Source organism: Conger conger, chromosome 1 (assembly GCF_963514075.1).
Source record: "Conger conger chromosome 1, fConCon1.1, whole genome shotgun sequence".
NCBI classification, from domain to species: Eukaryota; Metazoa; Chordata; class Actinopteri; order Anguilliformes; family Congridae; genus Conger; species Conger conger.
The window spans coordinates 12,948,936-12,976,097 of NC_083760.1; the positions used below are offsets into that span (position 1 = coordinate 12,948,936).

The 27,162-nt window shown below is 44.9% G+C and overlaps 1 long non-coding RNA gene across 1 annotated transcript in view; it reads right to left on the minus strand.

Annotated features, from left to right (window-relative positions):
- The window catches only part of LOC133119367 (uncharacterized), a 46,136-nt gene extending 19,563 nt beyond the window's left edge, over positions 1–26,573 (minus strand). Inside the window, exon 1 of the long non-coding RNA XR_009706519.1 lies at positions 26,061–26,573. This is a non-coding gene — a long non-coding RNA (uncharacterized LOC133119367). The remainder of the gene's footprint in view (positions 1–26,060) is intronic.
- Positions 26,574–27,162: the final 589 nt, after the last annotated feature.

Below are 27,162 nucleotides of genomic sequence, written 5' to 3' on the forward strand. Positions count from 1 at the left end.
TTTATCATCCTGTTTCTTGGGGGGAAAAATCTTGCATGAAAAGTATGACAAATATTCTAGCTGCAAAACTCAATTAGAGGAATATTGTCCTCAAACAGAGCAGAGTCATCTGGGGAGTGTCTTCACTGTGTTTTCATACGTTCCTTAAGAAGATTGCTTTTTTGATTTTTATGTCTGGAAAATGACAAACACTGTCCAGTGTCAGTTTTTCTTCCTTTGCATTTCTTACGTCCTTTTCTTTTTGGTCAGGGGAGGGGGGGTGCAGTATTTATCGAGTGCTGCAAGTCCTTTTTATTGTTATTGAATTTGCATTGCGGTGGGTGTGATTCATAGCTGATTCGAGCTGGGCTGAAAGAGGCTTCAGTCTCGCGTCTCTCCCCGGGAGTCTGGCCGGCCTTGCTGTGTTTCACTGCTGCCCTGACGAGTTCGGGGTCCCCCCGATCCGTCCGAAACCGGGCCGGTCCAGGCCAGTTCGAGCCGCAGAGCCCGTTCGGTTCGGCCCGGTTGGACGCGCGGCCTCCCTCGGACTGAAATCTCCTCCGTGCGAGGAGCCGGAGTACAAGAAGCAATTTGACGTGCTCCACTGGCGTGTGAAGACAGAGCATGAGCCAGCAACCTCTTTATTCTCTAATAGCTTATCTTCCCCGGCGCCCGGTTATGCGTGCTCGTGTAAATACACACATTTTTACCTCTCTTTTTAAAAAGCATTCCCCCGCGAGGATGACCTTGGGGACCAGCCATTTCTAATCTCTCTCCTGGATATTAGAGGGCAGAGATGCTCTCCGATAATGTTGGAGGGGTGGGACCTGCCCGTCAAAACGGGGGGAAACACAAAGAGCGGCGCATTCGCGAGTCCGGGCGCTGGGAGATGCTTGTCATGGTGTCATTTCTGTCTCAATGAGGACGGAGTTCTGGGGCAGGAGGGCCATATTTTCCTTCCTCGCCCCCGCTTACGAACACACACGCACACACACACACACACACACACCCATCTCTTGTGACTCTTAGTCCTCTCTGCGCTGGCTGCTCCCTTAACCGAAATGGTAGCCGGTGTGCAGTCAGCCGGAAAACTATAAATGCAGGAGAGAAATGCAAATGACCTGCATGCGCCGTTTGCTGCAGCTCACAATATCCCCTCCCTAAATGCGCTGTGCTCCGCCATCTATCACAGCCCTTTACAGGGCTCCGGCGGGCTCGCGGTGTGAACCGTACCACAGAAGAAGACAGTGAGAAACCCAGGCAGGCCATTGTGTTTACTGTGGTGCAGTTTACAAATGCAGGGTTATTTTTGAAAGTAAAAGCATTCCACTGTAATCCTTTGTGTGGCTTTCCATGACAGCGAGCAACACTCGCTGTAATGGAGAGAATCTTCCTACTGTCTTGTTGTCAGAGGCAATTGGATTCTATGCCCATGGCATTACATGCATTTCATGACTATGAAAGCGTGAGAAGCATGTAATTTTTGGCACCGCTTGGCACTTGGCTGGCTGTGGAGTGTATCATGTTGTGCCATCTCTCCTCTCTACCATAACACACAGGAGTGCGGTACTATCTCTACTGTAACAAACCACACACAGGAGTGTGTGCCATCTCTCCTCTCTACCATAACACACAGGAGTGTGTGCCATCTCTACCATAACAAACCAGACACAGGAGTGTGTGCCATCTCTACCATAACAAACCACACACAGGAGTGTGTGCCATCTCTACCATAACAAACCACACACAGGAGTGTGTGCCATCTCTACCATAACAAACCACACACAGGAGTGTGTGCCATCTCTACCATAACAAACCACACACAGGAGTGTGTGCCATCTCTACCATAACTAACCACACACAGGAGTGTGTGCCATCTCTACCATAACAAACCACACACACAGGAGTACGGTAAAATAAGAACAGAAGAGCAGGTTTTTATGATTTAAGAGTTCAACTGATCAGCACTCAGAGTGCTTAATTTAAAGATTAAGATAATTCCAAAGCTGAGATATCAAGTTCTGTCTTTTATGTTTGTACATGAAGATGTATTTTCAACAGCTGATAGAGAATAGTATTAATCTAGCACAACCAGAGACTGAGAAGTGCAATAATATTGACTCACTCAAGTACACTGGTGTAAGGCCTTGTCCTTGTCTTCATGGTCGTCTGTATAAACCCGAGTAGCATTTAAATGAATGCTTTGCTGATACATCTCATGTAGTATTGTACCTGTGTGGGAATCAAGCATCACTTTCTTGTGCAATTTAAATTTGATTATTATTAACTGTGTATTTACAAATGTGGGATTTACACATACAGATGTAAACTCTTAACTATATGAATCACACATATTACAATCTACAGTGGGGTCCAAAAGTTTGAGACCACATTAAAACAAATTAAAGTTACTTCAAATCTTTGCAAGTACTACTCGAAGACCAAAGAAGATCAAGGAGTGCTGTACAATTCACAACCACCTGACCCCATCCCCACTGAGCATTTATGGGGGCACTTGAAGACAAAACAGCAAGCATTCAGTAACATCACAAGATGCTCTTTGGAACATTGTCAAATAATGCTGGGCTAACATCAATCATCAGGTTTCACACAAATATGACCAAGACAGCTCAAGTGCACGTTGTCATTTAAAAGCAAAAGGGGGACATACCAAATACTAATAAATACTGAAGTTCATTTAAATTCTTCAAAGTTTCAACTTTTCACTCAAATTGTTATGCTGATAATAGAAATTGTTAATAAAAAGTTTGGATTAAATGAGAAAATAATGCTAAATAGAGGCATGTTCCCTAGTGGTCTCAGACCACAGTATGTAACTATACATAAAAGATGATGGTTTCAGAATTTTCTAAAATTAACATTTTTACCTGGATTATGTAGCTGAATGCCACTTTGTCATTCTCGTCTAATCTAGTTGCTGATTTCATAACTCAAGTTAGCAGCTCAATTCCCAACCATGTAGGGTTCCTCTCAGGGGGGTTTAAGGTTGACAAAAAATCCCGGGGAGCGCTGGAAAACGGGCCCCCTCGCTCGTCTCCGTGACACAACTGTCCCCGTAATGCAAGTGGCATGGTGTGTCCGCTGGTGAATCATTTGCATGAGAATCTCTACCACGGTTCCCTTCCATTTCTTCTTCTTCTCTACTTTTGACCCGTGTAGAACTTGGCTTCCCTTTCACTCTTCCTCATTCTGAGTCATGTATATTTCATAATTCAGCTGTCTAAATATGATGCATCATTACACTGACATGGAAATTGAGTTTTGATTGAATTTCCGTTGGCATTTTTGTCTTTATTTGATTAAACAAAACCACGGGGAAATCCACTCTGGAGTTTGCCCTTGACTTTGACTGACAAGTTTAAGTGCAACAGCGCTACCCGTCTCATTGTTGACTCATTTTCCCATTAGATCTCACCAGCCCACACTGGCAGTGTTGTGTCAGTGAGGGAAAGAGGAACACTTACTGTACTTCAATCTGTTTAAAATCTGTGTGAAATTTGCAGAGTGGGAGGACTGAACGGTCCTCTTAGCAGCGATCAGCCGGCATAAACATCACGAGAATGAGCGTACTCCATGCACGTTTCCAATGCGAGCAAGAAAAGACAGAACTCTGGATCCTAGGCTGCCCGAATCCGCTCCCCCAGTGGAAAAGCAGCGTCTGCCCCGCCAAAATTCCCTCACGTCCCCCAAAGACTCCCCAAGTTCGGAAACTGTCGTCTGCCGGGAGGCTGGCCGGGGACCAGAGTCTGTTGCGGTGCGTTTCAACAGTGTGATTTGTGTTCTACATTCATGGCAGATTGCAAACTGCCATTCCAAAAATGGATATGTACAACGTGAAGACAGGACTGGAAGTTAGACAGAAAAAGGGAAGACAGAAAAGAGGGGTGCACGGAAAGAAAAACAAAAAGAGCGTCATTTTCACCGGCGGCCAGGCGGGGATTTGACATGCACGGGCTGAACCAAACAACTTCATCAATCGCAAATGAAGTATGAATGCATTACTCAGGCCATAAAAGAGCTTAAATAGGCCAATGCTGAGACTGGTGTAAACATCATCGTTTGTATTTAAACAAGGACACGCTCAGTCTGTTTATTTACACCAGGAGAGACTTCCCAAAAATGTAATTAAGACTGGCTTCTGGAATGGCTACACTGGGAGGCCAAGGAGCATTGGGTTTCATGCAATCTACAAATAGGCCCTTAGGTGAAACCGGAAGTTAAAATCTTTCAGAGCACTTATGTGAGTCTGTTCAGAAACACTGGAAGCATTTTTCTTCAGACCACATTTCAACCAAGGTGCTCTTTAATCACATGGGGGATTTTTTTTATTGGGTTAAGAAATATAAATGCTTTTTTTCCATTTCCACAAAATCAAATAAAAGGGAATTCCACAGAGCATATTCATGTGCCGCAATTAAAACCGTATTTAGCTTCATAATCCGGCCTTTATTTATCTGCAAACAAGCAAATAAATAAATAATGATACACTACATTTCAGCCATTGGATGAATGTGATGTATACAGCTTTTCATTTCGCAAGCTATGTTCCTTTCATTTGTGTTTGTGTGTTTGTTTTTGACTGTCTCCTGTTGCTGTTGGATAATCCATAAAATAAACGTATTCGAATGCCTATGGATTAAAGAAATGTTTTGTGCATTCCTAACATCAGAGGGACTGTGTGAAGATAAAGAGAATTTGGTTCAGGAAGGTGGTTTTTACCCCCGAATGTTTATTTTTTCTTCCGTGTATTTAAATAGTTTGTTTTGTTTATGTTGAGTGTTTTTAATGTTGCAAAGAAGACAAAGCCACAAAAAGGATTTTCCTACTTGTTTCTGGGTGTCAATTATATCCCGAGCTCAAATTCAGAATACATTCGCGTTTAAAATCCTGCTAGACGCTAGGCTAGCACTTGCGCACTTTGTCATTGACAAACAGTCGTGCAGTTCTCCTGGCCAGTAATGCTGATAGGGGGCTAAGGAAGTGAAGCCACGGCCTGTTGAGGTGGGGCAGTTAATAGGATGGGTTACCTCTCGTCGTATGTAGCCTTATCTGTTTACACTCTGGTGTTCCACAACTCCAATTAGCTGGGCCTTTGCTCTAACCACAGAGGGGAGGGGGGGGGCAGGGCGGGGGGCACGTGGAGAAAGTACATCCAGGTATCGAGTGCAGGAAAGCCATGTCTAGAAGAGGGTGAGGAGGGGTGTGTGTGGGGGAGATGTTATTACTTGTAATTTATTACGCTAATAAAGAAGCACAAAACAACTATTTTGTTTACTTCACATTTCTACCTCTACATTTGGACTGTGAATGTTTTATTTGAATCACTAGCTGCATATACGCACAGAAACACAGACGCACACACACACAGACGCAGATATTGCTGCATTGTATTAATATTTCACTCACCGGACCCTTTATTGCGAGCCCTTTCGCAGGCCAGGGCGAGAGAGGCAGGCTGCACCTTGTTTGTAGTGGGGATGTAATAAAGTTGAGCTGTAGGCGGTGTGCGCTGCCAGCTCGGGGAACGAGGCAGAGTGAAAGCAGTGTGACATTCTGACAGTCCAGGAGCGCTTCCCCCAGAGGGCCCGAGGGCATTTTAATTGGCCCACTTCCGAACTGTAATTTTTTTTAATTGCTTTGAGACACTCGGCTCTCCTAAAAATCAATGCAGATGTAATAATATCTGTAATTGTCTGGCGCGCTCCGGGGACACCACAAAAGCCTCGGATCAATGGAGAGGAGCTGGGAAGCTGTTAGGGTTAATTTTTCCCTTTCTCTCCGTAATGACAGGGAGACGCAGACTGCACCCTGGTTTCGGAGGCTCAACTTTTACGTCTTCTATTGTCTTTCTGTCTCTTAATTGGCCAAATGTGGTTACTTCCCCACTGGAGGCTATGCACTCTGTGATTAATGAAACCCACTGCAGTCGTGGGGCATCATACGAGAGAGAGGGAGAGAGAGAGAGAGAGAGAGAGAGAGGGAGAGAGAGAAGAGAGAGCGAGGGAGGGGGGCAATATAAACCCTTTTTTGATGGCCATTTTTCTTTTTTTGTTTCTCCACCTCTTTTCAGATATTTATTTGCGCATTTAAAAGGCTTCCTTTATGTCAACAGATTAAGCATCTCACTCATTGTTATGGCTTTGGGCTGAAATACTTGAGCAGCCACAGGCCACAGATGCATTAGAGTAATTGAAAAGCAAGTGGGTAAATGTTGTGTGCAGTCGTGTGTCTTAAATCTGCAGATCACGCATGCATGGCACCCCAGAGGTGAAGCTGGCAGTCTTGGCAGGCTCTCTGAAACGTTCACAGGGTGGACTAGTACACGCCTCCACCATTTTAACTTGTACAGCACATGAGGAATGGATCAGCTGCTCTATTAATATCAGTTATATTATAATTCTCCCCAGCCCATACTTCCCTTTTCATAACCCATATGGAAACAAACTAAAATTGTGTAAGATTCTTGTGGTTCAAATATTAATGCAAAGATTCATTTGGATTTTACTTAGAAATCCTATGTTATTCAGGTCATGTTTGCTGTATGGCCATTTTCATACATACATACAAAAATGTTGCATATAGTATGCTACAACCTATGAATCATATAGGAGACTTGCAGTTTCATTTTGGGTTTGATATGCAATGTACAAATGGAAATTGTAATACTAAAACAACTATTTGGTTAAAATGCTGAATTTTACATGACCACACATACAATTAACTTGGTCTCACATTTTCCTTACCACATACACTCAGTGAGCACTTTATTAGGTATTTATTAGACATAGGTTTTTTTTTTTTACTTATTGGTCTTCTGCTGCTGTAGCCTATCCACTTCGAGGTTTGACGTGTTGTGTGTTCAGAGACGCTCTTCTGCATACCACTGTAATGTGTGGTTATTTGCGTTTCCGTCACCTTCCTGTCAGCTTTGACCAGTCTGGCCCTTCTCCTCTGACCTCTCTCATTGACAATTCCGGCATGTCAGGCCTTCCTATAAACATTTTGTATGTGTGTTTGCTGCCATATGTGTTAATTATGTGATTTGACTTGAACACATGAGAATCCTGCAAGATTTCTGTAGGACTTTTCCGTACGGAAGACATAAGGCATCGGAAGAGTGAGGGGTCATAACAGCACCGTACAGGTCATCCACTTCTCTCAGGGACACACTGTGGTGTTTGGCCACCTGTAAGAGAGGGTAGGAGCTAAGCGATCCAGGGTATTGGACAGCCTTGACAGCTGCCAGGAGCTCACTCACTGCTTATCCCATTGTCATTTTTATAATTAATTAGACATGTCAACGCGGTTAGCTTTAATTTGCACCTGTTAAGTTTCCCGTGTAACTCCTGCTGGAGACGGTAGTCTCTGACTCGTGATGCACGGCCCTTCGGTTTGGCCTCGTTTAAACTGGCCGATATTCAAAAGGCACCTTAATTCCTCTGTGAAAAATGTGCCAATTATTCTCAAAGTTACAAACGATAATTGTGTACAATGCAATGTCAATAGTTCCCTGATTAATCCCCGAGAACGCAGCCAAAGTACTTGCACCGTACCACGCTAATTAATAAGCAATTTCATTTATTTTTAATTACTGAGAGGTCCATTTTCCCGCAGTCACAATGAGATCCCCGACCTTACAGTATCTCTCCCACCCCCTCTGCGTATTTGGAAGGTATTCAACTCCAAATTTTTAACAGCAGATGTCAGTACCGAATGCAGCAGTCACCGAAAAAGTTCTAAAGTTCTAAAGTTCTTAAAGAATAAGGTTAATTAATGAGGTCTTGTATTCCAGGTGTGTGTATGGATGGAATGTGGAGTTATTAGTGTACAGGATGATGTGGTGCAGGTGTGTGTGTGTGTGTGTGTGTGTGTGATTGGATAGTAATTTTTGTTTATGAAATAATGTGTGTGCCTGCATGCCTGCGTGTGTGTGTGTGTGTGTGTGTGTGTGTCTGGTTGGTGGGTGGAGGTGCTCATGCACTGAAGACGGGCAATGGGGGGTGCAGGTGTGTGTGCATGTATGTGTGTGTGTGTGTGTGATTGGATAGTGATTTTTGTTTATGAAATAATGTGTGTGCCTGCATGCCTGCGTGTGTGTGTGTGTGTGTGTGTGTGTGTGTGTCTGGTTGGTGGGTGGAGGTGCTCGTACACCGATGAGGGGTGACGGGGGGTGCAGGTGTGTGTGTTGTTAGGCCAAAGCCCTCTTTCTTTGGGGGAGTTATGCTCCGTACAGGGGATGCAGTGTAGCTTTCTCACTACGCTTCCTCACTGTCACCCAAGCCCCAGGACCATTTTCCCCTGATTATCCCAGACCTGAATCCTCCGTTTGGTCACACCGCTTGCTCTTCTATGGTCACCTTTGAGAAGATTAACCCTTTCATTAAAAATGCCTGACCGGGGTCAACCTACTGCCTGGCTCCGGGAGCAGAGGCCGCTTTGATCTATCAGCTATGGAGAAATTATTAGCAAATTCTAAGCCTTCCCATGTGATTTGTTTTTGTAAATTTGTAGAAATTATTCCTAATCCTATTATGTGGCCCAGGGCAAACCTGCATTAAATATATGAGACTTTTGTTATGTAGGGGTAGGGATAATAGAGGAATGCTGAATGCTGGTCCATTCCAAGTTCTGGGAATGGAGACACCCGAGCAGACTGCCTCTAATCCTTGGCCAGGCCCACACCTTTGATGAATGGGCTCGTTTGTGACCGCCAATGCCGCTCACTTAATTTGGGAAGGAGAAAAATAATTCTCCGTCCCTGGAACAGGAATATCGGGAGTTCATTGGGAGACAATGAATAATTGTGACATTACCAGCGGACGTCCTGGCATACATTATTCAGCTGTGTACCGCACATAACCAGGGGGAGAGGAAAAATCCCAATTTCTACACCTTCCATCTCCTTTTCAGAAGCCGACACCTCGCAGAACAAAAGTCAGTGTCTCAGCCCAAATCTCGTCTGACAATGCGTAGCAGCCTGTGCTATTTTGGGCTCTTTGTGGTGCCAATCTCCTATCTCTTCTGTGACATTTTTTCAAAGAGAGAGTGGATTTCCTAGAGACTCTGCCCCATGCACTTCCACAGTGTATTCTAGTGCATAGAAATGGGTCCCTCCTCTTCACCCTAATACCACAGCTCCCCTCTCGCGGACCATTGCTAACCACCAAAAGGGAAATTAAGACAGCGTATCGTGCTAACATTTTTTTTTGAGACGTCTGAAAAACGCATATAGAAATGCTTAATTCCTGGGTTGTTTTCACTTTATTGGAAAAAAAAAATCTCAACCTGGGAAAGTTTATTCTGAACACTGCGCTGTTGAGAAATTCCACTTTCTTTGTGTCAAAAGTACTTCCTTATAAATATTTATTTTTGAATGAATGGAAGATTTTTTTTTGTCAGAAATTAATTATTCGCTTCTTTTATTTATGTAACGTTAAACAAAGTGCATTTGTGCAATTTGGACTGTTGCGCAAATATGAAGAATATCAACATTTTTATTAAAATCTGACCAAATATATTAAACATTTATTAAGGCCCTCACTGTTATTTTGGAACTGCCAAATTTGAATGAATTGGTTCATGGAAACATTTCATTTTTGTAATTAAGCGATAATCCCTTTGAAAACATGAATGTACTGTACTGTGCAGTGTTTGAACAGGAGATGTGAGGACCAGGAGACAACAGTTCACACATCGGTTTACTTTCGAGTCACTGGGTGTCTCTCAGCATCGTTATTCGGGGGAAAGCGGCACTTCCATTGGAAAGTAATTCTAAATAACACTCTTCTAATTGGCAGCATTTTGCAGTTAATTTCCATAAAGAAGCCAGACTCTGTGGAGACTGTCACTCCTCCTTCCCCAGATATAGGGTTGTGCTAGGCCTGGAGTTCCCTTTAATCAGGGACTACACTTTCGCCTGCATCTCAAAGGGCACCAGGCCATTATGTTAAATAGGCAGCACTGACATTATATCTTTGCCGGGGGAAAGCGTGATTGTGGGAGTGTAAATTGTTGTAAAAAGGTCTGTCTAGAATTTTTCTGAAAATGTGTTGTGGGACGTTTCCAAAAAAAAAAAAAAAAGACACAAAAGAGTTGTGTTCCTCTGAGCTTGAGAAAAGGGGGATTTGCAGAGGAACTTCAGTTTCCCTGCTTAATCACTGTAGTTGATTCTCCTTCAGCAACAACGACAAAATAATTCAGAGTAGCATCCCATTAATATATATATATATTTTTACATGGTGTCGTTATAACAGTTACGCATTGGCATGGTCTTAACATCTCCTCTGCTCTGCGTTCAGGTCTTAGCAGTATGTCAGACCGAAGGCATCATTAACCCTTTAGCTCTGAGTGTTTACCGAGTGCATTCCTTCGCCGTACTGTACCCCACGCCGCGTCCGTTTTCACAATGGGCCGTGTACAGTCCCGCGGCTGAGATTTTCCGCCTGCCACTCGCCATCCTGCCTGCTACGGCCTTGACGAGACTGAGAGGTGGTCTGAATGGAGCGCATCCCCATCTCTGGGATCGACTCGCCGCGCCTGTAGCCCGGGCCACGTGACGATCGGCACTGACCGGATTACAGACAGTCCATTAGGCCCAAACACAGGGTGTAAACAAAACTCCTGCATTCAGCCTCTCTGTCAGCAGCGGCAGTCTTCCTTCTCCAGCAAACTTTTCGAAATAGTTTTATGGAGAAATGTTCTTTTTCTTCTTTCTTTGACTTTTTGACTAATTGAGTCTTTTGACGTACTGATATACTTAGTTACTGATGTACTTTTATTTTATTTTTACCCAAATTTAGGACCAAAAAAGGTCTTAAGATCAGAAATATATGTAGCTAGGTGATTACTTTGGTGTATCTGTTGCTTTACCGTAAGTGCATTATACTTTACAATGGCAACAAAGTGGAAACAAACAAATTTCACTTCTGAGATGAATTTCATATTTCTCTTCCTTTACTGTGCTTACTCTTACTGATGCTGTAAATTCAAGCAAAGAGGCGTATATATTTTTGATCTGATGATAAATGAATGCATTTATTGCAAGCTTCAGTACGTCCATATAATTTTTAGTTCGCCTCGCGTGCTTTCAGATCCGAAGTACCTGTTTGTGTGAAGAAACCACAAAATGTGTTGCATGATTTATAACCGCTTTTCAATATGCATTGCTCAGTAAACTGTACCGGTGAGAATTCAAAAGAGCTGAAATAAAGGAAAATGACTCCACGCATCCAGCCCGCGCGCATGCCTGAAGTGTACTAACAAGGCCCTTTACACAAGTGCCGCTTTCCGTCATGTCGACCAACACTGTGCGCGAAGACGTTTAACACGGCGAATCGCGGAGAAACGACTTCATCGGCTCCCTGAAAAAAAGTTAGTAAAATGGGATTATTTATAAAGTAATGTAGGCATATTAGATCTCTCAAACACACAAGCCCCAGTGGTATGCTTAAGTGCTTCACGGAGAGAATGAGAAGATGGGGCTGCCAGGGAAAGCTTTATGGGGACAATTTAAAATAATGGTCAAATAAATAGCGGTGTAAAAACACCTGTGAGTGGTGATGGGAGCTGGGGCCTGTCGCAGGATCGTGTGTGACATTTCTGCAGTGTTCAGCCGAATTAACATCGTCCCCAAATCGTTAGAGGAGGCGTTACAACTAAGAAAAGTGTTAGAGAACAGCCTGTTCCTAGCACTCCTTCATTTCTGCTGTTCACTGGTGGTATGAAACAAAAATAGAATTATGGAATAATTGAATTTAATTATAATTGTGCTGTTAAAGGCAATTATGTTTATACTATTTCACCTATACAAAGATTACTCACAAATGGGCATCATTACAACTATTTCTCTATCATGACATTGTGGTTGCTGGATTAAGAGCATTTATATGCTCAATAGTTATAAATAACCATACTTTTTTTTTTTTACTATTATTTCAACAAGGGATGAATTTGCTGTATGAAATGCAAAAGCTTTGCTCATTAATCAAAAGCTTAGTGGCTGTTTTGATGGCAGGTACGATATTTTGTTAACTAGATAAACATGACTTTGTCACCCTTTATACACCACACACCCTACCTTTTATAAACAAGAAGTGTTCTTTTCCACTAAACTGACTCTATAGAGAAGGTGACTCTTTGAACCCTGAGCTGAATCAAAAGGAGACTTTAGAAAGAATGGCCTGGCTAACCCCTGCTAGGTGTGTGTAAACACAGCATGCCAGGTCGCCTCCACACAACTGGGCCTTCCACACACAAAAAACAGATCTTATTCAGGTCAAAGAGAAAGAATGTGTTTACTACAAACACTGGGCACTCTTTGTTTCTCTCTTAGAACCAGCGGGAGCAGTAATCTGAGTCCATCATCGGGCGGTGGGACTCTTGCTGCAGCTGAAGAGGGCGATGACTCTGTCGCACGTCTTCTCCGAAAAAAAAGAGTGAATGATTGATTAATATCAGAGAACCTGCCAGCTCTGACATGTAGCCTTGATTTAACTGTGAGCTAGTCATTTACCTAGAGGCTATAACACGTTGTGGAGGTCATATCACTCCTGCCCCATAGACTTTACTGTACTTTCACTGCCCCATTTTGGATTTTGATTAGATGCTCCGTCATAGGGAACAACAGATAACTGCTCTTTGACATTCTGCCTCCATTTTGTGCATTCACTGCCGAGAGAGATTGATTCTCCTTTTAGGTTTGGTATCATTTCAAAAACCTCGGTGGCTAACATATTCCTGAGTGGAGTTTAGGTCATTTTTTCAATTTCATTCTGATTTATTTAAATTCTATCTCATTTCAGTTGGGTGGGAGGGCGGTGAATGACCACAGATGTTCAGGTCACAGGGTGAACTTGGTGGTTTTGCTTTACAGCTGGGAGTGGATTGCACCTGCATGTCAAGGGAAGAGGCTAGTGCGTATTACTCCACCCGTGGAGTGGGGCCGTTTCCTGTTCCTCAAAGGGGAGGTTATACCCTCATTTTTAAGTAATCACTTCGGCTTGATTGCTATTGACATACAGTGTGATGCATCGTGTGGGTTAGGAGGTCATACTCAATCATGAGATCCACTGTTCCCTCTTGTAGTCCTCTCTCTCTCTCGCTCTCTCGAAATCGTGTAGGTCTGCTTGTGTGCTACAGGGAGGTAGGGCCCTTAAATTGCACACAGAGACCTTCATGAGCTTAATTCAACTTTACTGGGGCTTTCCAAGATGCTCTAATGATCGATATCAGAGCAGGGATTTAATAAATCTGTATTATGTGTATAAATACAATTTCCATCAGGCTTGGATCTGTTTTTGGCAAGAACGTTTCTCTGATGAAAATATGAATAATGGATTATGACTGAGTACCGTTTTTTCTGCACAGATATGGATCCTTGAATTGCCTTGACTTTTTGGCTTGTGTGGCTGGCCTTGGCCCTGTTCTCAGCCTGAGAGCCCTCTCACTGTACTTAGTGTGGATCCCCATGTCCTGTCCACTCCTACTACTCAGCCTCAGTCTGAATCTGGCCTTGTGTCTGTGTTTTCCCAACCCAGTCTCCAGTTTGAGAGAGTAGTCAAGTCACATTTATTTCTAAAGCACATATAAAATGACCACCGTCAACCAAAGCGCTGTACAATTAACATTGTATTACATTAGTTACTTAACTTTTAACACTTTTATCCAAAGTGACGTATGTGGGGTTAGGGGCCTGGCCTTTGAGGCCCAATAAGTTATAGTCTTATTGTGGCACACTGGGCAACCAGCCTTCCAGGTCCAGGTCAAGCACCTTAGCCACTAATAAATATACAGGTACGTAAAACTGAAGAGAAAACAATATTACACAATTGTCCCTAACCTGTTTCACCAACAGTACATGTGTAGTACGTGTCCCTCACCCTAGAGCAGAGGTCCCCTACATGCCCCGCACGTAGCGATTAATAGATACGAGTAATCACTAACAGTAATCGCTGTGTCCCTCACTCCATCAACAGTACAGGCACATTAAATGTCCCTGTACCATGCCGCACATGTCCCATACACGTCCCTCTCCGTAGTGATTCATCGATACGAGTAATCGCTATGAGTAATCGCCACAACTAAACGCTGTGTTTCCCTCACCTCACCAACAGTACATGCGCATTAGCTCCACAGGCTCCTGAGTACCTGCTGGGTTAACCTGAGGGTCAGTTTCTCTGCTGTTGCTGCTGCTGCCATTGTTGCCACCTTACACACATATGCACACATACACACAGAGCACACACACCAACCCGCACACAAACGCACGCACGCCCACTCATAAACACGTGTACATGCTAACACATGAGCTTATAAAAACACGCATGCATGCACCTGCACATCCACATCCACGGACACACACAGTCACACCACAAAGTCCAGTTACACACAGGTGCTAAAGTCAATAGGAAGCAGGCAGGTGAGCAGTGTTTGCCGAGGTAGGCTTACCCACATTGTCTTTTTGTCTCTTTTGGCTGCAGTTAGGGTTCAGTGGCAGGACAGGATATCAACATAGGACACCTGAGAAAAGAGCTGGTTACACAAGCCACTCATCATTATTTCACTTAGCTTCACAGCTAACTAAACGGAGAAAATGTCCCATAAAGGATAGAGCATGAGAAATTTCATTTATTTGAAATGTAACATCGCATTGATGTACATGGTGCATAACCGGTCAGCTATTGAAAAGAGATATGCTCTAAATAAGCACTGCGAGTTTGGTGGAAAAGACATTATGTCTTAGTTTATCGCTTCAATGTTGACGAAGAGGGTGGACACTGCACCGCCTGTAGGGGGCAGCGTGGGAGGGACCGCTTGTTAGCCGCGATATGTGTCTGTCTGTGGGCAGAGTCACGGGGTGGGGCCGCTCTGTGTGGTCGTCTCCGTAAACTGCTTCAGTCTCCGATAAAAAAAGAACCCACAACAGAGGCTCCAAGCAGTGGGAGTGCGCGGCTAATTTACGAGTACGGGCAATGCCAACGTATTCTCGGAGGAGGGCGGATTTTAACACCTCCAAACGCTGTAATGCGTCCCAGCTGACCCTGATTACAGACGCGTGGAGCTCCAGACTCCCCGCTCCCCCAGAAGAGAGGCGGCGAGGGCGTGAGTCAGCCTACCTGCGGGGAGAGACCCGGCAGCACAACGCCATGTTAATGGCTGCTTTCTGAGAAGAAATCAATACGCCCACAGAGGAGGGGATATTACAGGAGTCTCAAAACCCCCCCCGAGGAAGATGTTTACGAGGAACTGTTCGATGTGGGCTTTTTGCGTTGCGCGCGGTTGGAAAGGTCACCGGGATGCGATTCTGATCCCGGAACATCCCGGAACATCCCGGCCCTCCGATGCAGAAGCCCGTCGGAGAGAGAGGGTCTTTCTGAGGATTTATCGACGCGGCGTATCGTGGCGGAGTGTCAACGCCCTCGGTAAAAATACATCGACGGTCGACAGCGGGAGTAAATAAAAGGGCCGGGCCAACGGAATGAGTGAATACAGCGCCCGCGCCGATATCTCCCCGAGTCGGAGACGAGGAGCGAGAATATTTAAAGGCCGCCGTCGCGTCGCAATCACAAATTTACCCTCGCCCTATTACGAGAGTCGCCCCATAACGCTGAAATACAGCCCAGCACGAGTCCGGGCGTGGAGACTAACGTTTGGACAACGGCACGCTGATGAAGTGTCTACACAATAGATAATTTTTATATACCCCCCGTACGAAGCGCAAATATTATCACTAAGAGTACATGAATTAACTCCGGTGCCCGCGGGTCCCCAGCCCAGCCAAGGTTAAGAGCTTCTCCGTCGAGTTTTTAATTAAAGATCAATATTGTTTTGCCATATATTTTGCAGCACTGAAGGAGACAGATGCACCCGTACAGTACCTACACTGAATAATGAGGCACAATCAAAATGGCCGCCCTCCATGCCAAGTCATTTTGAACCACCGGTTTCTTTCATTCGTGCGTGTGTGTCTGTAGGGAATGGGGAGGGGGTATGGGTGAGAGAATATGTTAGTTGTGTGTGTAGGGGGTGTGTTCATGCGGGTGTGTGCCTGTCTAGGTTGTGTACACATGGGTGTGTGTGTGTGTGTGTGTGTGTTTATATACGTTTGTGTCAATGTTTGATGTGTGTGTGTGTGTGTGTGTGCATGTCTGTGTGTTTGCGTGTGGGTGTGTGCGCATGTATGTTTGTGTCAATGTTTGTGTGTATAAGCATGTGCTTATGGAATGCATGAGCGATGCGTGTGTGTGTGTGTGTGTGTGTGTATATGTGCGATATGTGTCTGTGGGCGCGTGTGTGTGTGCATGTGCGATGTGTGTCTCTGGGCGTGTGTGTGTGTGCATGTGTGTGTCTGTGTGTGTGCGTGGGTGCATGCGTGCGTGTGTGTGTGTGTGCATGTATGAGTATTTGTGCCTGGGTGACATGGTCATTTCTCACTGCCATCTGTGTGTTGATGTGTCACATGAGCCCAGTCCTGTTTCCATTCAGCTGGGTCCAGACCCAACTGAGAACCAGAGGGGGGGGGGGGGTGAGAGAGAGAGAGAGAGAGAGAAAGAGAGAGAGAGAGAGCATGAGAGAAGAGAGAAAGCGAGAAAAGAAGGAGAGAGAGTAAAGAGAGAGAGAGAGAGAGAGAAGCGATGTCTTTCAGCATAACTCTGAGCCACCTGCCTGTGCTAGTCCAACGCTCCGCCTGCAGTGTGGCAGATGGAGCCGGGTGTGGTCTGGCGGAGGTACACACCTGGGCCCTCCTCGCCGCGCCGGAGACGCAGAGCCTGATGGAGCACACCTCCAGACCCGGCCTGTTTAATCCTCCCCAAATCTCCATAATCCCAACGGAGCGTCAGACAGCACCGGGGTCTTCCTGCTGCTCCGAGCCACACTCGCTCTGGGACGCGCGGACAATGGCCGCCTGTCCTGCCCTTTTAGCGCTAAGCTGCTTTCAACATCCACACATCATTTGGTTCATCGCCCCTTTACCCGGGCTAATAAAGTTTCTAAATCACTTCCAGCACACCTCAAAGAAACACCACCAGACACCACATGGCATTTTCATAAAATACATATATTTCGTATTATAATATATACTGAATAAAAACTGCAAGTATGGAATTCATTAGAATTAATATCAGTGTCTCCATTAATATCAATGCCTTCTTTTTTTACGGTTATAATTTCACATTCATGCCACAACTCCCTAAAACCGCATTCATAACATTTGCAGGAAGAAATAAATATCCATCTAGAAATAATGCATTATTGTGTATAAATGTCCTGGCATTTTTCAGCAAATATGACGAACGAGGCGCGTTCCTTTGATCTGGGAGATCTACCAAAGACCGCTGTGGAGGACTGAAAGTCTCCAGTCCTGCTCGGAAAGGAAAAAATCATTTTCTACGAGCCACATTAAGGTGAAATTCTGGGGTCTGCGCAGATCATCAATTATCGCACGCGTTAATGCTTTCTATTCTGAGATTGTACGGGGTTTTTTTTTTTTCCTGCTTTCGCGTAATGTGGAAAAAAATCATTACTCTTCCTATATGATTTAAATGTATGACTTTATTATGCGGGCTAGGAGCAGGGGTGTATTGGCTATCTAATGGAATAAGCGGCCCTTCTTATCGACACCAGCCGGGCTTAGCTTCCCCGTGTCTCACTTGGCCTGTTGACCAAGCTCTCCCCTGCCACCGTGTAAGCCAGGTTAAACAGTTAAACGCCAGCAAATCCTGCTCTGCCCTGTGGGAAATTTCCCTTTAATCCCAAACTTATAAGAGCACAATCAAAGCCAAAAGCCCGAGCAACAAATCTGATCCTCCCCTAACAATCTGCTGCCTCATGGGACACTGCGAGACGCTCCTTGGACAAGCGCGAGATGGATAAATACCTAAATGATGAGACAGACCGGGAATCTGGGAGCAGTGTCTGGCTATGGCTGTTCGCCTCCAATTTGGCAGCGCACTATGAAAGGCAATTCAGTGGCTGCCCCAAAGCAGCCAGTCCTTATTATTATAAGTTGAAGTGTAGCTTCAGGAATGATTAATGACAGTGTCAGGCCAAAACAAAGCGCCGCGCAAGTTATCTCCCATCCACCTGCTCGCCGGGGCAATTGGAAAGGAATGGAAAAGGCCTCAGCAGCACAACCCCGATAATGGGAGAGAGAGGGAGAGAGGGAGAGAGTGACCAGGAAAAGGTGCAAAGCTGCAGATATGCACTGATTTGATGTATATATACCGTATATATACAGTATATATATATATATATATATATATACATACACACACATGCACACGAAAATATATATAAGGATTCGGGATATACGTGTCTGTATGCACAATTGTAGGGTACACACAAATATTTTTACATTTTATTTTATTTTTTGCGGGTGTTGGGTGTATGCATTTCCGTGCAATTAATCAATACGTTGTTATTTTTTTTGGCGCGTTCGCGCGCGCGTTTCTCCGCCGCGCGGTCTTAAGGTGGTCCTCCTCCGCAGCGTGAAACAGAAGCGCTCCTCACGCGTGATTGATCTGACACACATAGTGGACTTTCATGGCGTCTCTGTTTGTTACGTGCGGACCGACTGTCCCCTGCTGCATTGGTGTTGACATTTATGGGATGGTGTCGGAGGGGGCTGACGCGCGCTGGTGCACACCGCGGCGCGGCCGGGAGGGACGCAAGCGCAGCCAGACATTGCCATCCAGTGGCGGACGTCGGTACTGCAGGGAGCTGAAAATAATTTGTGTCCTGCTTTAACACCCCACACATGCGGGTCTCCTGAGCCGCGGATTATTTCTGGTTGATTATTTCCCATCAGATACTAGTGCCACTGCCTGGATCCCTGTCCACAGAAGGGAATGTGACAGGAGAATTAGCTGTACAACATGTACTGCAGGGAATAGCGGAATTGGGGAATTACATTGGGAATATATTGGGAATTTCAAGGAATGTTGAAATTCCTTTTAAATCTGCCACCTCCTCTTTTTACACCACATAAGCCCTGTCGTGTTCATATTCTAATGGTGAATTCAAAATAATGGTGACATTGCGGAAGACAGCAATGAGTCTCCCCCCTGTGTTGCTATAGACAGGCTACACAGGGCTAAGAGACGGGGTGTGGTAAAGATCAGTGTAGGTGCCATTGTCTATAGCACACAGACCCAGGTTTCCCAGTATCTGCTGACCTGAAGGACACACACACTCTTAGCTTGATATGAAGGCTCTGTAGGGGACAGTCCTTTCACACTGACACCATACAATGCACTGTGGGGCAGCTTGTTTGCCCAGCTATCTACATATCAAACAGTGCTAATCAAGATGCAGCCACACGCGGTAACACTCACGTAAATTCTTGTGAAAAACATCTTACATTTTTTAATCTTGTGCAGTCGTCTGATTGTTTATGTCACCTTCTCCGCTCCCACTCACAGGGTTAACACCACCCTACTCAAAAAAAGCTAAAGCTAGGTTTTGAAACAGCTGGTAGCTGGTTGACCAGTTAGACCTGCTCCATACTCAGCATGGTTTGACCAGCTCAAGCTAAGTTTTAAAACAGCTGGCAGTTGGTCGACCAGTTAGACCTGCTCCATTCTCAGCATGGTTGGACCAGCTCAAGCTAGGTTTTGTAAGAGCTGGTAGCTGCTATTTCAAGCTGGCCATAGCTGGATTTTACACTCGGGCAGTTCAGGGCTACACACCCAGACACACAAAAGCATTGTATTGCTTTAAAATAAAATAAATAAATAAAACTACACATCAAAATAAGCAAATTCAATTTACAATTTCCTAAGGTAATATGTTTTGCAATTTCAACTCAACTTTGAAAAAAATATTCTGAGAGCATAAAACATCCAATTATAGTAGACTTTTTTAATTTGAAAAAACTTTGCTGAAGGATGCTATTTAGATGTTATTTTTTTAAACTATTTTATCTGCAGGAAAGCAAATTTCCCCTCCTGAGGTAATTAACACCTTCCTATTTTAGTGTTTGCTTTCAGAGATAACTATGAACAGAACTGTCGAAATCACAGCAATGCGTAAATTCACCTGCTTTCATTGTAATAGCCTTCATTTGCTTGGGTTGCAAAAAGACAGATATACTGTATACGTATTAATATATAGCCACTTGAGTATTACAGTATATAGTTACAGATGATCTTTGCAAATATTCAGCATGACTAGCTACAATATATCACCACACGTTTATGTTTTGTCATTTGTGATTTGTGAATAATTATAATATGGAATAACACATAGGTGATATACCTTACGCAGACCACTACTTTCCCTGACAGTTTCCACTCAAAACAGCAGTGTGTCCTTGTTTAAGGCTCTATCAATCGCTGGCATATTATTTATTGCTTATTCTTCAGATGAGTCGATAAAGTGCCACTTTCGCTGTGCCATGTCACCCCCCGAATGAGATTAATACGACTCGGCTGGGTATGTTTGACGACATCAACCTGTCGACATTGGGCGAGGTCCGTGTGTACGTTCTGGCCCGGTCAGCTCATGGAAGTGAGGTCCGTGTGTACGTTCTGGCCCGGTCAGCGTGTGGCAGTGCGTCCAGGGCAGACGTGTCAGGGGCGGTCCCCCGGAATCAGGTCGATTGGTGACACGCGTAGCCGCGCGGTGACGCGGGGACGCGGTGACTCACGCACGCGCGCGCGCGGGGAGGGAGCGCGGCTGACCTACATACCGCTACGCCGCCGCGCGCGTCCTGAGTCATGGGACGGAAGGAGAGAGCAGAATCAGAGGAATAATCACTCCGCTCCCGGAGAGGTGGAGGTTTGAGCGCGGTTTGAGCGCGCTCACTCGCGCGTCACTCAAACCCAAATCGAGTGACACCGTTTGTGTCGAGGGAGGGGGTTTTAATGAGAGCCTCGCGTCTCCCATCAGCTCCCGCGGTTCAGACGCACAGATCCCCGGGACCCGGGTACAGCAATGCACGGGTTCACTGACTATTTTATTAGACTATTTTACGATTTCTCTCAAAGCTATCCCTAATTCAGGACGAGTCAGGTTGTGGATTTTCATAGTTTTCGGCAGCCCCTGGGAGCAGGCCTATCAGGCATGGAGACGCGGAAGCACCTGGGAGACAAAGGCAAACTCTCCTCCACCATGCCCGAGTAGCAGAACAGCCTCTACCTGCACGGCTACACGGAGGGAACAGACAATCGAGAGGAGAGTGGCTAATTACAATCCTCCAGTAGAGTTCCTCAGATCCTGAGGGAGAACAGTTCAAGGACAAATCTGCACCCTGCTCGTGAGGAGTCCTAGATATTCACTCCATTAAACCTCGGAAATTAAATTCCCACCAACCCAAGCTTTGCTAATAAAATACGCCCACAGACCTCGCAAAGTAACTTTGCGCGTTACCAAACGCCGTTATCCGACTCCATAATTGTATTTGCGGCTCGTTTCTGCTCGCGGAGCAGAGCGCGGCCACGGAATGGCCCTGGCAGGAGCGTCTGAAATCCACTCCGGCCCCTGACAAAGGCTTGAGGCCCGGCGCGAGGCGCTGAGATTCCCGGAGAGTTTGGTTTGTGAAGCAATGTAAACACTGGGGCCGATAGGGGGGTCAGAGGTCGCCCGCACCGCGGCGATAGTCCCGGCCGACGCTCCCAGTTCCGACAGCCTCAAGTGTGACCTGACAGATATGTACATGCAGGAACCGCCGTTCCTGTCCGAGAGCACATCTGAGCTCTTAAAACAATCAGGGAATGTTCCAAAACACTGCTCTTTTCTTCCAGCGGCCGCTCCGGAATTTCGTGTCATTCCGGTTGCGGGACAGTGCCCCTTCAGATGAGGGATGTCAAGTATGCGTTTCAAAACGAACACGGCATTATATATGTCTGCGCAAGGGCTGTGCACTGTGTGCATACACTTTTAACCCTCTACACTCTCTCAAACGGCATTGGGTTTATTTTTTTATTTTGCTTTTTGTTTAAAAAAAAATACTGTGCATTGACTAATAAACAACGAGAAGAAAATGCACAAAAAAGTCCTGACAAGCTTGAATGATCAAATAAAGGAGTTCATTCTGGTATTATGTTATTTTGTACAAATTTGCATTCTCATGCTGTGTGTTATATTAACTTCTGAACCAAGTGGTGAGAAGATACTGTAGAAGGATATCGTCCGTGGTCCAGACAACCGTAACGGGAGCAGGACCGTTTGCCTGTTGGGGAGACAGTAGTCTCTAAATGAGAAGACACAGTCTCACCCAAATCACTCTCTGTTACTGCCTCTCACGTGCCTCAGAAATGTGGTCTGTCTGTGCGGGATTTCTGCGTCTTTGAAGTGTTGAGTCGAAGCAGCTTCCTTTGAGTGTAACAACTAGAAAAATCAAAAACAAAACGAAAACACCCAAAAGAATACCTGAAAGGAACGATATCAAGTGCCATATGTATATGTTGCTTTACACGTGTCTTTTTTTATCATTCTCCCACATTATGCATGTATTCTGTGAGGCAAGGCTCGTGTCTGGAGAGTCTTTTAATGAAAACTAGAAGGAGGGAAAAAAAAAAACCCTCGCTAAAATCTCTAACGCACTCAAAAGAACAACCTAGGGACAGTACATGAATTGCGAGCGGCATTCAGACGGGTGCGTGTTTAGTGCCACTGATCTCTGACGTTGGGTCCGATGGGAAGACGGCAGATATGTGTTTATCAGAGGGGGAACTGCTCGTGTGATTTTGCGTCGTTGAAGGTGACGCCGGGGTGCTCAAAACCAGGAGGTGCATCAGCGCTGCCTGATGGAGACACTTCATGGGCTCCTTGTGCTGTGGGTTTTTGTCTCCGTCTGGTTATCAATAAAGATTCGGAAACGGGTTTTGATTAGGTCAGCGCCTAGCTCTTCATGGCTGTTCTGGACATGGTATATGTTTATATTTTTTGAATGTGACTTATTCCAACTCTGGATAAATGCAGAAAATGACAGAGAAATGAAATCAGAAATGAAAACCAAGACTGTTAATAACACTTGCAGTGAGCTACCATTAATTACTAATAATCAAATAGAATTGAAAATATAATAATAAAGCAAATAAGTAAATTTGAATACGTTTGAATTACCAAAACATTTAGGACACAGACAGGATTTCAGGGAATTACTAAACAGCTGGTTAGTTGCAGTGTAAGGTGGCACAACATACATGCTTCTATGACGCCTGGTCTTTTTGCTCTTCTCTCCTGAAACCCAAACTGACAACTGCACTGCTAGTAAGAAGGCCAATACCTCCCTCTAGTGGTAATTCATTAGTATTGTTCAGTAAAAGAAACTACCAGATTTTTCAGGAAAGCAATCTGCACTTTTTTTTTTTTTTACAAGTACCTCTGGCATACACAACCAATTTTCAAACATGTTATTTAAAAAAAATAATAGTATTATGACATGTTATCTTTTATGAAATACCATTAAAGTTCAGTATACGGAGAGATGTGTTAACATCCATTAAACATCTTGGCAGTTAATAATATCCATATCATAACAGAGAGAAATATCTGAGCTTGAATCAGATATGCTTTACAACCAGGTATAAAACAATGATATGACTTTGGTCTGATGATGATGTTTTTTTTCTCCATTATTCTGTCTGAACCTGAGAGGGACCTGGCTCTGAAGGGCTTGGAATGTGTGTGTGTGTGTGTGTGTGTGTGTGCGTGTGTGTGCATGTATGTGTGTGTGTGTGTATGTGTGTGCGTGTGTGTGTGTGTGTGTGTGTGTTTGTGTGTGTGTGTGTGTGTGTGTCAGTGCATGCATGCGAAGGGAGAGAGAGAGAGACAGAGAGAGAGAAAGACAGAGAGACAGAGAGACAGAGAGAGAAAAAGAGAGAGAGGACCTGAATAAAGACAGGATGAGGGGAGGAGGACGAGGCTGGCGTGTTGGGGCTGGGTGAAGGAATGGCAGACAGCTGAGGGGGAACGGTGTGGAGAAGAGAAAAGAGCAGCCACACTGGCGTTAATTGGCCGCTCCTCAAACGATGCCAACTTTGAGGAGAAACACCAAATGGAAGTGTAGGCACATTAAACAAGCAGGGGATGAGTCACACTTCAAAGTCAAACCAAAGTAACCAGCGAGCACTTAACACCTCCAACTGCACCAGCTCTATAAATAGTCTCTGGACTTCTCTCTGCTGAATGGCAGTAATTGTCTACACCCCGCATGCCTCAACAGGCCTTTTCAAACGCCACAGAAAACAGATTCAGCGCTAATCAGAGCTAACATTCAGGGCTAATCAATCATTAGGGCTAACCCCCTCGATATAGCCTCCGGCATTAGCCAGTCTGTATTGTACTGTTTCGGAGCAGATTGAAACTACATGTGTACTGTCTGATTCTTGTTGTACTCTGTTCGTGTGGGTGCGTGCGTGTGTGCGTGTAGTGGTATCCCTGCATGTTTTTGTGCGCTCTGACAGTGGCGTAGTTCTGAAAAGCGTTCGGTAACGCGAGTGTTCGTGCGTAAACATGGGAGTGCGTGACTGCGGCTTGCTCCCTATAAACAAGCAGGAAGACAGGACGCGGTCACGCACACATGCTGGGCAGACGTACAGCCACACAGCTCAGTGAAATCCGCCAGGGCGCCGGCTTGCAACGGACTTTCAGCACAGGATTTCAGAACCGAAAGGTTGCGGGTTCGAATGTGGCACACTCCTCATGTATGGAATCAGTAATAAAATTCGACAGAATGAATGTGTAAAAGTGCCCTGCTACAGTACTGTAAGTCTGACTGTGCTGCGCTAAATCAAAGTTGTGAGAAAAGTTTTTTTTTTTCACAAGCTAAGAGCTGATTTTTGTAACGTTGCCCTTAGTCTGACTTCACAGTTCCTTTGATTCTTCGCTTTCTCTCATGCTGTTTCTGCCTGTGAGCCACATTACGGATAGGGTGTGTGTTAAAAGAGCAACACGCACGCAAAGCGTAGAGAGCTCTGGTGCCCTGCAAGCTCGGCGAAGGAAAGCCAGGCTTGGGTCGTTTTCCCCTCGCTTTACGATCCCTCCCGACGGAACGCGTGTAGAAAATAATTCATTCTGTTGGGGTGATGAGGGGAATCAGAGGAGGACAGGAAGAAAGGAGGGGTGAACCCACAGAGAAAAGGGTAAGTGCAGGGCAGAGCGCTCCTGATCTAACCAGAAGAAGAGCTTCTGCTGGGAAGCGGAAAAATTGTTCAACATGTGAGAGAGGAGCCCCGAGCAAACATTCCTCTCCAGTTTTCCATAATATTCCCTGTCCTGTAGCTGTCATTTATCCACGGCACCTGACAGTTTTCCTGCTTTTCATTTATTTTACATTGAACTGTTTGTTTTTCGTTATCACGTGGAACATGGAAATCCAGTTGTGCTACCACTGAGCTACCCACAATACATCACTGCAGCTGAAGCATACACTCTTTTTTCGCAGTGCCGACAATGACTGTTTGACCTTCTACAGGTCACACAACACGACCGGAGGGAAGGTGTGTCGCTCACTGATACCTGGGAACTTGTGGGCACCTAATGTTCCTGAAGCACAAGAAACCCTGGACAGATTCTGCCAAATGGGTCTTATCAGATGGGGCTAGTCAGCCAATGACGACCTGCAATGTCTCAGCTATAAGGCCCAGCCTGCACCCACAGCAAGTGCCTTTACTAAACTGAACCACTTGAGAGCTTATTATATCATAGCTAGATTTCATTCTTAAAACAATGCTGCTCTGTTTCTGTTAGTTAACTGGAATAAAAGGCAATGTAAGTCCAGTCGCTGTCATCACGGCCAAGCAAAAGCATCAGTAAACAAAGCTATGAGTGTCTATCTGTCTGCAAGCCTGTATTTCTTATTTGGATGGCCCCAGAGAAAGTGCGGAATGGATACAGGGCAGTTACTGTGTTCAGATTCTTGTTGCATTTAGCCCCAAGTATCAAAATATTATTATTTTTTCCCAGGGGAATTGTAAAAAAACTTCAAAGCAGCACAAGACAGCAAACCGGCGCATGACAACATTCCACACAAAGAGCACCTTTCACAAATGATTATGAAACAAACTGATGTATTCCAAGCAAATTGGGCAGTCAAATGAGGGACTGTATGGACTTACTGTGTAAAGGAAGTGCCAGGTCGGTTCCCCTTGGCGCGCTTATTCCGTTGGAGCTCAGTGGTTAGCGTACTCACGACTTTTGCAGAGAATGTAATTATTGTGGAGGAGAATGGAGTTTTGCGTGTTAAAAACTATTTCCTTTGGGAAATGGATGAGTACATCCAATGTAGGCCTAGTTTCTCTCCAGGTTTCAAGTACAGCCTGTCCGGTCGAACTTGCACTCACTCGCTGCACAGTCTCAAAAACCCTTCCCGTTCTGGAAATTGAAAAAAAAAAAAAAAACCTACTTAGCTGGGTACTCGCTTGCCATAGAAAATGTCAGCATGGTTCGCGGTTCCTCCAAATTATAGAATTTCCAGCTGCAAACTCGCCCTACATGTGCCTCAATACTCTTACCAGTTCGCTCTCCAACTTTCCGCGGACAAACAAGCAAATAGTAAAACTAAATAGTAAACCTGTTGTCACGCACCCACATGTTCTGCTGCCACATCCAATTGCATTGGGCGGGGGACCATTTATTTGACGCGTGAACAGTAGACTAACATAAAGTACTGAGCTAAAATTGCACTACATTATTCCGAAAAAACAGCAACAACAAAAAAAAAGGAACATCTGCAAACCTAGTAGTTCTCTTCATAGCTAACGTCATTGCCTTCATTTAGTAGACTAAACTGATCTTCCATGTAAATCACTCTGCATTCGGCAAATTTAACCTGATAATACAGTTCGAACAGCCCAGCGTGTAAACAGGGAATAAAACACCACACAGATCACGAACGATTACTGTTTATTTGTCGGAAAAGTGCTCATTATTATGTTACCAATTTAGCTGGATAAATTCACCAAGTAAAACTAGGAACAACTGTTTTTCCTTCAGCCCGTATTCCAGTTTAGGAAGGGTTCTGGGTTTAACTCGGCGAATTTATCCACTTACTGTAGCTCTTATCCACGTAGCCTAATCCCGGATCATATAGCCTACCCGCTGAACTCGATTATGCACTATGAACTACCACCCTCTGCAAATTAACTAACGTCATGGTAACCAAGAACCAAACCAACACACGTATGTCATCACTGGTATGGTGCTTTTAGCCTATATTCT